The sequence below is a fragment of the Montipora foliosa genome, chromosome 11 (genome assembly GCF_036669935.1).
Source record: "Montipora foliosa isolate CH-2021 chromosome 11, ASM3666993v2, whole genome shotgun sequence".
In the NCBI taxonomy this organism is placed as follows: Eukaryota; Metazoa; Cnidaria; class Anthozoa; order Scleractinia; family Acroporidae; genus Montipora; species Montipora foliosa.
The window spans coordinates 78,345-92,913 of record NC_090879.1 but is presented as its reverse complement, the minus strand read 5'-3'; the positions used below and the strand labels follow the sequence as shown (position 1 = coordinate 92,913).

At 39.3% G+C, this 14,569-nt stretch overlaps 1 long non-coding RNA gene across 4 annotated transcripts; it reads left to right on the top strand.

The window, feature by feature from the left end:
• Positions 1 to 7: 7 nt before the first annotated feature.
• LOC137975912 (uncharacterized) lies at positions 8 to 13,655 on the top strand. Of its 4 annotated transcripts, XR_011117659.1 has the most exons (10): positions 8 to 237; positions 2,034 to 2,197; positions 3,004 to 3,132; positions 3,376 to 3,509; positions 4,904 to 4,934; positions 6,959 to 7,002; positions 8,678 to 8,764; positions 10,017 to 10,097; positions 13,001 to 13,079; positions 13,304 to 13,655. It is a non-coding gene; the product is annotated as an uncharacterized lncRNA (long non-coding RNA). The 4 variants fall into 4 exon arrangements; XR_011117658.1 differs by lacking the exon at positions 3,376 to 3,509; XR_011117660.1 differs by lacking the exon at positions 6,959 to 7,002.
• Positions 13,656 to 14,569: the final 914 nt, after the last annotated feature.

Below are 14,569 nucleotides of genomic sequence, written 5' to 3'. Positions count from 1 at the left end.
TTTACCATCAAGCGGACATTCTGGTTTTCTTTCGCAGTTACATGTGTCATGCTGTTCTCCAGGTGTTTGGGTGGTGTATGCTGAAAGAACTCTTTTGTTGTGGGATCCAATTATTGTTTTCATGTTTGGCATGCAAGATTAGCTCAGTTTCAGTGTGTGCCAATTGAAGATCTTGTTCAATGGATGGTTCTTGGGGAAGCATTTGTCAACGATGAGAACCGGAAACTTCTTTCCCAGGTTTGATCCTTTGCTGCCATCTTGTATGTTAAACTCGTCCCAGTCTTCCCCTTACTGCGATTCCAAAATGGTGGCCTCGCACCAACGTTCGTCGCGAATTTTGCCACTGTTCTTGACCTACACTACAACCTTCAGTTGAGACAGCATAACTAGCGATGAGTTGAACCAAATTGCGGCTTAGAACCGAGTATTTTGATGAGATTTTCAGTTTGTGACGTAAATGCCATCAATTTTGAAAGTTAAAGGTGCGTCTTATAACCGAGTGCGCCTCGTATCCGAAAAACTTCGGTAAGTAATACAAACTGGCAATAATTATTATTTATAATGCGCCGATCAAATCGAAACTTAACAAAAAATGTCTTCAAAAGTTGGGGACAGACAGACAAATCTGACGACAGGGTAGGGCATTTGGACACTACTTTGGTCCAAGGGGGCGGGAATTTGAACAGTCCAATCTTCAAAACTTTAAATGCCCGTGGTTTGCCCGGAAAAAGGGGGGAGGGGATGTTGAAGTTTCCAGTTGATCGGCGCTTAACTGGAAAGGAACAAAACCTAAATAAGACAACAAAAAAAAAGAAGCAAAAGAGCGTTCGTGTGCTATATTTATTAGCTAACACCAATTGAAACATGATCAGTAAGTTTACTGTTTTCTGGTGTTTTTCAATTTAGGCCTGTTACTACTACAGAGAAGCCTATTGGATGACACAATAGTTATTATTTACGCCTAATCCGCACGGCCTTAACAAAAGGCATGAACTCCACTCCAAAAATCGCATTAACCACGGCAACTAATTAGACCTTTTCACATGTTAGAGTGGTTTTCAATTGAGTGTCGAAAGTAATTAGATAATTACTTTGGTTTTGCATTACTTCACTCAGTGATTGGTTCAAAGTTCTCGCGCCACTTTTTCAACCAATCAGAAGTGAAACCAAAACCAATCGTGGCTCGCGCGTGGACATTTTCCCGCGCTTTGTGTCGGTTACGTGTAATTACTCCAATTCTTGATTGGTTTACCAGATTGTCTCCGTCCTTTCTGATTGGCTAAAGTAATTACTTTGGGTTTGGTTTTACGACACTCAATTGAAAATCGCTCTATTGCTTGTAAATGAATATTATTGTTACTTGTCCAGCTCTTATTTATTTGTTATTTTGTTGTAAATAGTCTCAATTGTTATGTGATCATGACCTATTGCATAACTATTGTCACTTCAACTTGCTGTTTCTCATATAATTGTTATTAATTTTATTTTGTTTCTAATGTATACCTGCTTAATTATACGCCAACGGCTCAGTGTTTGAATTGTAGATTAGGTAATCTGTTGCATGGTGTAAACACATTGCACCTTAATATTTGTCATTACATGATATGTTTTACCTTGATAAGTCTGTGTGAAAGCATGTTATAAGAGAATTGAATTTAATTTAATGCTTTTACTGATTGTTCATCAGGATATGATATAGATGGTTTTCACCTGACGTCACAGCAGCCATGTTGGTTCACAGAACGATAGGGAAAAAAGGCGTTTGGGAATTTGACTCTATTATAATGCAGAACATCAGTGAGCCATAATTTGCTATTGTTTTGTGCACCAATATGACCGTCTCATCATGTCATTAAAAACCATCTGTGGCCTGCACTTTACAACTTTATAGAGCACTGACAAGAAGCTAATTCCTCTAGCAACTCTTGTTCACCTTTTGTGCACTCCAATCAAACTTCTTATGTGCTTTGCGCTCCTTAAGTACTGCAATATTATTTTGCATTCAATTTGACCAATTTGATTTGATATGTTAGGAAGAGGCTTATTTACCACAAAACCATTCATGAAAGGAGATTTTTCTTCCTGAGTATAAAGGGGAACTAATCTCACATAAGGATGGAGAAACAAGAGAAGAATTATATGATCCATCTCTCGGAAGTTTCCTTTATTACTTTAGGGATGGTGCAAAGTGTTATTGGTAAGTTTATCCAAAAGATTGAATTATTAATAAAATTAATTGTGTATTTCAATCCGTAATTTTCCGAAAAAAAAAAAAGAATAAATAAATGATTATCTTAAATTGCACTTCCTCTCCTACGTGTACATTGCCCTCTCATGTCATAAAATTTGTTACAGACAGCTGTAGGGGATGAAGGAATGCTTGGAAGAAAGATTACCGTAGTATTTCATGACCAACAGAAGGTCATATACATGTAAAACATTGTGATAGGTGGAACAGAGAAATGGTGTTTAATTGGCGAGGTTGTATTCCTATAGTCAGAACTGAAATTGGCTGGAGCGTCCATCCTCCACACTACAGTGAAGGCACTGAAGTCAACCTTTTATTTTATTTTTCAAAAACTTCCTATTTGGATATGATCTGTTTTGATTGGCTCCTTCAGCTGTGGGAATGTGGTATCTCCCCTGGGAAGTATTCTAAAAATAAATCTTCGCAATCTCCGGGAAGGGACTCAAGAAATTAAAGGGCATGGAGACTCCTACTTGGGGCTCTTGGTGTTAAGTAGTCTCTCTGGGTTTGTTCATGGAGAATTTTTCTGCAAGCAATTTTTTCTGACTGATTTTGTGAACCCACTGACTCCTGAACCACCAGTCTGAAATTGACGAGTAAAATCGTCTGGCATTAAGTCTCACTCCCACGGGTCAATAGGTTAACTATGCTGTAGCATTTGACCTTTTTCCCATATGCGGCTGGTTTTGGTAAGTTAATGTGTCAATCACTTACCAAGCATCATTTTTTATCAACGTTTTTGTCACATTTTGCAGGGGTTTCATAAAGAAAGGTCATATATTCATTGGAAGGGAATGGGACACCCAAGAATGGAAGCAGAACATTGAAGAGGGGACCCTTAAAGCAATACAATGGAATTTGATTGTGGGATTTTTATCCTGAAGGTGGGGTCTAAACCAATGTATAATGTAAGAAAAATTGAGGGCTAGTTATCTACTCATCACACACTCCAAGGAACAACCAAATGAATACAGTCAAGCCACATCATGACATGTATGTCATGCGCGACCAGTTGTTTTGAAATTTGAACAGAGTATTCAAATCTGCGTGCCAGTTTTGAACTTTGCTTTCGACATTCCGAATTCCTTTAGTGCTCTCGCCGCAATTTCTTCGGCCCTCTCTTTCAGGAATTTCTGGATCCGCCCCTGGGTCGTATCAGTTGACCCTGAGATGGGAAGGCAACAAAAAGTTGGTGATGAAATCAACGATTCCAGGAATCCATAACCCGACGATTCTTCGCTCTTTGTTTGACTTTGATAAAGTACAAATGAAGTTCATTGTTGTTATATCCTAACTCTATAATTCTTCTCTTTCACATTTTGTTTTGTAACTTCAAAACTTCCGTGGTCGTTGATTTTTTTATGATGTTAACGACCTGTCATAAAGTTCGAGTTAGTTTAGACGGTACGATTACTTGGGCGCTCGCCATTGCAACAATTCGCATGTGAAAACGTCCAGGCGACCCGGACGTGAACACATGTTACAAATTTGACAGGCAGCTTTTCATTTTCTAACGAACCAAGCTCTGATTGGCAGTAACTTGGACGACAGATGATTACAACATGTCGTCTTTCAACGCGTCCCTCATCTCAGTTCATGTCAACTACAAATGAGTCAAGAGAGGTCAAGTACGAAACACAGCAATGGTAGATTATGTCAGTACATGACAATGACAGAAGACCTTTTTCGAACCATCTTGACAGACAAATTACATGTATTCGTGAAGGGTTGACTGATGTTCACGACATTATAAAGGCAGAAATCTTGATTCACGCACTAAAACTTTAAAGGATCACGCGTCACGGTTACCGGTAATATATTATTCACGAATCACAGCTGTATTTCTTCAGTTTTCCCGATTCACGGTTTTTTTGGCATCAACTCACGGATTACGCGAAGCCCCTTCCAGACCCTGTTGACTGTAAATCAGTCAACATTATGAAACACAGTTTCACAAAATTTATCAAAATTTGCACATGAATACTTCAAGTACATGTATAAGGGATTCAGGCGTTATTTTTATTGACATATGCAGCATGAGAGTTACTACTTACTTGAAACTTTCACAAATGATTGTAGAACTTGAACTTCCCTGCCAGCAGAGGTGTCTTCTTGTTGTGTCAACTGCGCTGATGAGTACGGGAAAAGAGACCTCTGCCGCAGGTTGAAACTCACTGTGTTGCGCCGCGGTTATCCTCACGTTAAACTTTGTGTTGTGCGGGCTCACTTAACAACAGCGGAATTACTGAAGGAATGCGTGGGTCACAGTGGGCTCAAGTCACAGTCAGCAAACATATCATGGGGCATGCATTTTGAACAATGCCATCTAAGGTCGTGGACGACGGTTGGATGAAAGTGAGTTTCGACCCATGGCATGCAGAGGTCTCTTTCCCATACTCGTCAGCCCAGTGAATGCAAAGGAAAAGAGGCATCTGCTAGCACGGAACAACTGAACCTTGCATGATTTTGCTTTTGCTCATAGTTTGTGGACTATGTTGCCTTTGGCAAGGGTTTATCCTTCAGTGAAATTTTTAAGACACTGTGATTTTGACACTTTGATTGCAATCCCAATCCACTGATTTTTATACACAAAATCTGCATAAAACATACATGTAACCTCTGGCTGTTATGAAACTATTTTTGCTGTCTTTGCAGGATGAAGGGCAATTGAAAGTATGACACTGAGGTAAGGTAATTGTTTTGCAAACGTTGGCCGTGTGGCACTTATATTTCAACAGAACTAACTATTGGACCCGTAGCCCACAAGGGCTACGGGTCAATAGCCCATGAGGTGAAGCCGAATGGGCTATTGACCCATGGCCCTTGAGGGCGAAGGGTCTAATTGTTTTAGTATCACCCAACTAGTCAGACAGAAAAGGCAATAATAAAGTTAGCAAATGCAAGTTAAAGAAATATTTATTTGAGAACAAAACGAAAGAAAGCATAACGCTTTTGAAGTCTTATCGCTACTTGAGGACTGTTAATAATAGTTCTCTAGTAGCATAGCCAATCAAAATGCAGGAATTGCATTAGACCACTAGTTGGGTCCTGTCTGACCTTGTAGCTCAGTCGGTAGAGCAGCGGTGATCTAACCCGAAGGTCGTGGGTTCAATTCCCACCCTGGTCAGACATTTTCTCTGTCCTTGTGTGGGCCCCCGGGTGTGGGCCCAATTCCATTGGTAGGGCTAACGCTCACGTGGTTTGCATGGGTAGAAAATAGCACTTCACATTATCTTCCAACAGTTAATTTGGAAGGTAATGACGTTGACAACAGCGTAAACAGAGCAGTTAAAGACACCTTGTCCGGTGTGGATAATTGACATTTTTGGTGTGATGGTTACTGATTTTCATTCTGCCTACTAAACCATCTGTCAAGACATTGACAAGTACCAGATTATCCTTTTTTTTTTTTTTAGCTCACCTGAGCCGGAATGTTTCTTTTGCCTGTTGTTTACAGTTTAATGCCAAGCCTTTGTTACCTTGATTGGTTTACACATAGATGATCTCAACCATGATGCAAAATCTTTCGGAATGTGGGCACGTTATTGTCTTTCAGTCTTTCTTTTCATGTTGCTGTTGTGATGGTTTCATCATCATCATCTCTTTCTTTACGGTCGGAGTTTAGAGTAGCTACATGTCATATTTCCGAAAATTTACTCTACCAGCCATGATATTCTTCAAAGGACAGACCACAACGCCGATAACTCCATGCCTTACTCTTTGCGAATAGTGTGTGGATTCTTTTTTGTCCCAGAGGGTTGTGAAGAAGAGTTCTGAGACAGGGCCTACGGTTTGTCGTCCTAGAAAGTATAACCATTTGCAGATGTCATTACGATGGTAGCGTTTTCTCCTCAGTTACTCTAATAACCGAGTGTTGGTCTGGCGGTGGTTCGAGCCTTCACGCGTGGAAGTCCGATACTCAACCAACTGAGCCATTAGACGTAACTATTAGAGTGTAGTGTGAGCGTTAGCCCTACTCATGGAAATGGGCCCACATAAGGACAGAGAAAAACTCTGGCCAGGGTGGGAATTGTTCACTTCCTTGCAACTGAGCCATTAGCTTGCGTAGCAAGCGTTTCCGTCGGGGGATATGGAAGACTTTTAATGTGTTGGCCGCGCGAAAAGTGGGGCGAGACAAGAAGGAAAGGCTTGCAGACAGTCAACACTCATGGTCATCCATCAAAATGACATTGGACATTTCGTAACAATTACACGACCTAGTATCCCATCTTATTACGACAAGGTTACCTCTGCAAAGAGAATGAAAACATGCAGAATTGGAGCTTTAGTTCAACAAGAAATAGCGTTTCTAAGCTAAGCCGCGCTGATCTACGGTATTTAGGTCTAAAAACCCCTTTGAAGACGGTTAGCGTTCAATTGTTTTGCTGGGTACCACTATGTCAATACTCTAAAAAATTCGACTTTCCGGGAGCTTGTCTCGTTACTCGGGTGGATATCGGAAACTGCAAGGAGAAGCCATCGATCCGGGTGCAACTCTTTGCCTCGCCTATTGTGAATCTTTTCTGCTTGTTTAAAATGTTTGTGTCGTTGAAGTAGATTTGAGGTCTAAAGTAGATTGTACGTCGTGTAAGTTGAATAGAAGGGAAATGTCAGTTTGAGGGATGACCATGAGTGCTGACCGCAGACAAACCCCTGCATTTTGAAAACCGCATGTCATAAATTGACCAAGAAAATGTTGGTCTTTCATAGCGAAACTGAACTTTGGGCAAGAGAATCTAAAGCAATTTGACAAGGTAAATAACGATAATGTTGACCAATATTAGTAAATAGATACTCTTCCTGAAGGCGGCTTCCAAGCCCAACTATGGAAATGTTCTCGTAAAAATTTCCCGCGGCGATAAGATTTTAATGTTTAAATTTGGTAAGGCAAATATTCCAAATGCTGTGAACAAAAGTGCTTCTAGTAAATTTCAGAGTACCTGAAATCCGAACGAATGTTGTTGTCTAACAAGCCCGCCGAAATTACTAGCTTTTCCAACACAATTTTCTGTCCGGTGATAATAACACCTTGTTGTTGGTGCTTGTGTATTTAACGTTTTCCAGAAAGTGATGTTAAAATTGAAGGAACAGCTACAAATAGTCTATCGCACTTGCTTCTGCAATAATGTGAAGGCTTCGAAATCCCGAAGCATTGGCATTGAAAATACACTACAGGAGCTCCACAGTCGTGCAAAACACAAGGATCTCGTAAGATTTAATCATTTAGGAGTCTGTTTACTAGCCAGCCGATGAGCCGAAATCCCCATTAATTGAAGGCCTTCTTGATTTGATCGTTCGCAATACTTTTGAGAGGACTAATTAAGTCTTAATAGGCCAGTTTCGTATTCTAACGGTTGGACTGGATCTAGCATGAAGTGGAGGCTTATGCGGGCAAATTAATTTGCATTTGAAAAGATCTGCCCGCATTAGCCTCCATTCCATGTTAGATCCAATCCAGCCGTGAGAATTCGAAAATGGTCTATTAAGGACGGTGCCTACTAATTCAAAGGTATTTTTGCCCCGGTTTATGATTATGGAGAAAATGTAGATCTTAACGAGTGTTATTGAAATCCAAACAGAAAATTGGGAGTAACCACGCATTTTTGAAAGATAATAAATAATATTAGTAAAGAGGTTTAAAATACAAAGCAAAGTATGGTGTTCTGTCTCAAGTTGAAGCTTAATTATCTCTCAAAAATGCATTGTTACCCCCAGATTTCTCTTTGGATACCAAGAGTACTTACTAAGATCTACTATTTCCTGTATTAATAAGCACCACCCATAGGAAATCCGACTATCTCGAGATGCGCAGAACGTATGCGCAATAATAATAGTAGGCGCCGTCCTTAATACGCAGGCATTGCTTTCGTAGAAAATGAGGCTTTTCCCGAAACCAGCGGGACGAGCAAATTTCCCCCTTGGTCGAGCTGTTTAATAAATCGAAATTTGTTCTTCTTCTTTTAAGCCACCGCTAAATCCTTTATCGACAACGGAACTAACTGCTCGATGTAACACTTCTTTAAAAGAAGGTCTCTTCGCCATTTAGCCTGCGTAGTGAGTGATTTCAGCGAGCGAAAAACGAGTCCAGCAAAAGCGAATAACTTTCTCTGATTTATTCGCTTGCTACTGGGGATACATTATTTTGACATGAGGGACTGAGGTGTCAATCAAAAATTCCGAGTTGTGCAATCAGAGATCCCGCTCGTGGGCTAACTAGAGTTTTCATAATTAAGGGGTTTGTCCGCAAGCGTTTCCTTCTCCTCCCCACCCCCTCCCCCCCCCCCCCCCCAATTTTTTTTTTTGCGCTAGCCCTATTTTCGCGCGGCCAGGAAAATGAATTCGTTTCTCGCCCGCTGGAGACGCTTGCTACGCAGGCTACTGAGCCATCGGTGCACGATTTTGTCAATTCCGACATGTATTTTTTTCTAGTACATAGAGCATCTGCCACTAAGGAAACAAGTAAATGCCATGACTCAGCCAAAGAAAACAGGAGCAAGAGAAAGCCGAAGTAAAAAAGTAAGTGATCTGTTTATGTTTTGCGAAGGGCTAGGTTAGGTTTTTTCTGGGGATGGCCCTTTGAAAACTGGAAAATCTTGAAACTGACTGAAGTAAAAAAAACCTGAGCTTCTCAATAGAGCCAAAGTAACATTGCTTGCAATAACTCTCTTCTTTAAGTACTCTGTGTTACATGTATAAGGGGTAGGGGTCTGAGGAGAGAAAAATATAAATAACGAGGACGTGTTAAGGACGGTGCGTTCTAACTTAAAGTGAGAGAAAAATATAAATAACGAGAACGTGTTAAGGACGGTGCGTTCTAACTTAAAGTTTCTTTTTCGCGATTTATGAATATGCGGGAAAAGCAGATCTTAACAAATGTTATTGAAATCCAAAAAGAAAATTAGAGGTAGCCTCGCCTTTTTTGAAAATAAATAATCAAGAATATATGTAAAAAGGTTTAATATACAAAGTAATGTATCGCGTTCTTTTCCAAATCGAATGCGTGGTTACCCCTAATTATTGTTTCGATTAACAACCGCGCACCGGTGGCTCAGTTGGTTGAGCACCGGGTTGTCACGCGGGAGGTCGTGAGTTCAACTCCGGCCGGACCAACACTCAGGGTCTTTAAGTAACTGAGGAGAAAGTGCTGCCTTTGTAATTACATCTGCAAATGGTTAGACTCTCTAGTGTTCTCGGATAAGGACTATAAGCCGGAGGTCCCGTCTCACAACCCTTCAATGTTCATAATCCTGTGAGACGTGAAAGAACCCGCACACTTTTCGCAAAGAGCAGGGCATGTAGTTCCCGGTGTTGTGGTCTGTCTTCTGTGGTGTATCATGGGTGGGAGGGTAAATGCTCGGAGAAATTAGCTACACCAAGCTACTCTAAAAATCCGTGGGTAAATAAAGATGTATGATATGTATGATATGATATGATATGATATGAAGAGCAAGTGCTAAGCTCTGCTTTTTCCGCATCGTTGTAAACCACGCAAAAATATCCCGGTATTAGCAAGCGCCATCCATAGGCAACCCAAATATCTTGGTATGCGCAGAACGAATAAAGTCCCCCCTTCCTTTAAAATTAATTTTAAAGCTCTTTTTCAGGCTTTCATGAAAACAAACAAAGAAGCGAAAAACTGCCCCTTCTCATACGGCGATCTTTTTGGAATGCATTTTTGTTTTAAAGAGCTAATTCATAGGTGGTAAAGTCAGTGAGGGTTAAGGCTTGTTTTTATGAGTATCATTTAGCCATTAAACTATTCTTTCAGGCACTGCTTTCTTCGGATCTTCAGAGTTGGAGCCTGATGACGATGATGACATTTCTAGCTATTCTGGACAAATGAAATCAAGTATGTATTTAACGTTCTCGTCTTTATAGCCGTTTACAAGCCTTGCTGATCTCGGTATGCCAACAGATAGTTTTTATCTTGCAAAATTGTGTTTTTTTTAAGAGAACTTTCGGTGACCTAGCTGGCCTTTTTGTGGGATGTAGAGGCCTGAAGACCACTTTATTCCTTTCGCCATCTTTTTTGCGGGAGTATCTCGTTCGCGATGTAACATTAAGATGTATAAATCATTAGAGGGATTTTTCAGAAAAGATCGCCACCCGAAAATAATGGAGAGGGAACGGAGCATCAAAAAAATCATTGCATGTTATGTTGAGTTATTTGGAGTGCATGATCTTTCAGGTACATGCGATGGGTAAAAAGATATTGTTAATATAAATGGTCAAAGGCAATGGAAATAGTAGTAGTTCCCATATTTTTATCGCAGATCATCCTTAGTTTGTTACACTTATGAACACAATTTTCAATATTTAGTACTTAGTATTTATAAATTCAAGCACAGATTTTTAGGTAGTTGACTTTAGGTAGTTCACAACTGCAACGCTTAATGGACGTTCGGTGCCTGGGATATGTCCAGGGGCTTCTACGTGGAGGCCGGCCAGCTAGCCAACCCCTCAACCGAGTAACACTCCAATGGCCAGCAATCCCGGTAATACACCTTATTCCAAAATGGCCACCATTTTAGTATTCTTTTGTTTGCTTGCAAATTAGCACTTGTTGCCTCGTTCTTAAGCTGAAAATTGTAAACATTATTTGACCTTGAACGAGGCAACAAGGGCTAATTTGCCAATTCATTATTAAAACAAAAAAGGCCCACTTCTTGTAAAATTAAAAAACAAGAAAAAACTCGCTTGAAGAATAGCTAGCAGACCTGGCGCCGTTATCATCTTATAGAAAAATAAAAATAAAAACAAAAACACGCAACTCGCGTAATTTAAAACGTGATGTTTTCTTACTTCTGGAAGAGTTTGTCAGCTTGACGAGGTTTGAAGAGAATTTACTCCATCGAATGTCGGCAGACTTGAGATTACAGTGGTAGTTTAATCGACCGATCGCAACGTTCATGACATTCACAAAAATAACTGTGTTGTGATTTCCGTAAATTTATAGTATTTTTGACCGTCAACGGGAGTAAAATGTAAGCATCGAAGGAACGAACCCATTCGAATTCAGAGGTTATTTTTCCATGCTTGAATAAAATGTTACTCTGAAACAGTCATTTACGATTTATAAAAATCTTCAGGTCTTACAAAGCGAAACAATTTTCATACATGTGCGTTAACTGCGTTGATTACATGCAAATTGCAATCGGGCCGACGGCAGCGTTTCACAACTTCATGACATTTGACAGAAGCGCGGGTGGTAGAAGAGAGTTCTACACAAGGAAGAAAGAAATAAAATAATGCTACTGTGTTAACTTGCTGTTGAATCTGATTTTCTATTAAGCGAGATGAGGACAAACGTTAATAAGTTTTTTTGCAACACTAATCGAAGTCGCAAAGAGAGTGGCCGACCGCCGGTGGGCGGCCCGCATTGTTCTCTTTCACTTGAATAAGAGTTGAATAACGATTAGATCACATGACTGTATTTGGAATTCTCGTCCACAAAATCTTCATGTAAGTTGTAACTGCAACTTCTAGTGGTCAGGTGTAAAAACTGGTCGTCTCTGTTACATTGTTTAATTTGAGGTTGAAGTCAAAACGAAAATCATATTCAAGAATCAAAATACTACGAAGAGTTAGTTTATATCTATGCTTTTACTTGTACGCGGCTGAATTAAGGACGGTGCGTACTATTGTTATTGCGCATACATTCTGCGTATCTCGAGATAATCTGGTTTCCTACCGGTGATGCTTACTAATACAGGGATATTATTGCGCGACTTAAAACTATCCGGAAAAAGTAGATCTTCGTAAATACTCTTGGTATCCAAAAAGAAAATTGCGGGTAACCAGGCATTTCTGACAAATAATTAAGCTTCAGTTTGAGAAAAAAACGCCATACATTGCTTTCTTTGTATTTTAAAGCTTTTTACAAATATTATTCATGAATTATCTTTGAAAAATGGGTGGTTACCCCCAATTTTCTTTTTGGATTTCCATAACACTTGTTTCCTGCATAATCATAAACGGGGGCAAAAATACCTTTGGATAGTAGGCACCGTCCTTAAATACATCTGATTATTCTTTATAAACAATTTAATTTCGGGCTAGCTCGTCAGACCTTCGGGCTAGTAACCTCAAGTAACAGCTTGCCCGAAGGGCAACCTCATCTTTTCATTTTCGTCTCACCCTGCAATGGTTTTTCGAATCCTTCAATTATAACTGGTGACAATTATCGTCCAGATCTTCTTTTCCTGATACAGTCCAAGTGCCTATATATTTTAAAACTAACAGTTGGTTTCGAGTCTAACCTTTAAAACACTGCAGTGCGCAAAAAAGGAAAATACATGAACTTCGTCAAAGACATGAGAAGTAATTACAGATGTGTTAAATTTGTAAACCTTTCCATGAGCTCCCTTGGTGTTTTCTCCAACGAATGCTCTAAGTTCTTTTAGAAATGATGAATCACATTGTCATTGAGAAAAAGCAACAACACTATATAATAAAATATGTAAAAAAAAAGATAAATCTAGCCATTAGAGAGGCATATTTTATCTTTAGTCGTTGAAATTTTAATATTTGGGATAGCACAGACTTACTAAAACCTTTTTTTTAGTTGGTTCATTTGTAAATACGGTATACAAGTGTATCACTCAATTTCAAGTAGCCAGTTGTTAATTGCCTATACATACTTAGAGAGATTTACAACTGTATTCAAAGACAAATAAAGTTTCCATTATACTATTAATATTATTATTTTATCGTGTAGCTCATTTTGATATTGTTTTCTTCCAATTGACATAGAGGAAAGAAAAAGAATGGTCCGGCTCTCTCAGGAGATAAAGTTCGGACTAGCGAGAAGGAATTGTGTTTAAAACTAAGAGTAAGTCCTTGCTTAATTATAATTCTTGCAATTTTGTGAATTACATCGATTTCAGGGTACTTCCTTCCACAAAAAGCATCAAGCCCGTTTTACTACTGTTTCTTTTTTCGTTACCAACCGCCAAGTTCATTTTTATTTGGTTTTTTTGGCTTTTACAAACACATACAATGAGATCCTTCATATCTAAAAACATGGATTAACATAAATTACTTTATTTTCGGCAGAGCCTACTACTCAAACAAAGTGGTCAACAGATGGGATGAAAAGGAAGCTATATTTAAATATCTCTCCCACTGGATAAGGCAGAGACATGTTCCAGGAAAAATTGATTGCGAAAAGTGCATTTTAAGAGCCGGCTGTACCCTTCAGCAGAAAGACTGGAGATCGGTGAAATATTATGTAAAAAACCAGATTGACAAAATGAAACGGGTATTTGATCCTAAGAACGTTAACCTTGAGATGACATTTTGACCTTTTTACCATTTTTGTTGAAGTAGTTTTGAAGTATATTTCCAACTAAGTAAGGCAGGAACGCGTTGCAGCAAAGGTTATAGTGAAAAATTAGTACATGTACAGTACAGTATTTATTTAGCGAATTTGAGAATGTTATTGCAAAAATTGACGCGGAAAATAAGGAATTATATTTACTTGGTGATATCAACTGCAATTTGTTGCCTGAAGCAATTGCAGTTAATTCTTCCCATCTGATAAACATTTTCGATATATATGGTCTTAGTCAGTTAATCACTGAACCAACACGTGTCACCCCGGACTCAAAAACATTAATTGATTTATGCATAACGAACTCCCCAGAGAAGGTTACAAATTCCGGTGTCATTCACCTTGGCATAAGTGATCATTCTCTTGTTTTTTTGTCACGTAAGACTCAATACTGCCGTACTGGCCCTCGCGTGATTGAAACACGGCAATTTAAACACTTTAACAGAGGAAAATTTTTAAGTGACCTCAATCAACTACCTTGGGCCAATGTTGATTTGTATTCTGATCCCAATGAAATGTGGCGTATATGGAAAGAAATGTTTCTTGGTTGCGTCGATAAACACGCACCACTTAAATCCAAAAGAATTCGAAAAAAACGATCTCCATGGATTACCAGAGAGTTACTGAACAAAATCCGAAAACGAGATTTTCTTAAAAAGAAGGCAATCTCCTCCAACAACCCGGCTACATGGGATCAATTTAGGTGTGCAAGAAACCAGGCAAACAACGCAATTAAACTCGCAAAAAAACTCTATGTTTCTGACAACTTGGAAGCCAGCAAAGGTAATTTACGCAAAACATGGAATGTTATCAACGAGCTAACTTCACGTAACAGTGGTAAGTCAACGAATATTTTGGAGATCAAGGTAGATAATAAAATAGCAAGCAACCCTATGGACATTGCGGAAACTATTAACGATCACTTTACTAATGTTGCGCAAATATTAGCACAAGATATTCCTGCTGTCGACGCTAATCCTGAGTCTTAT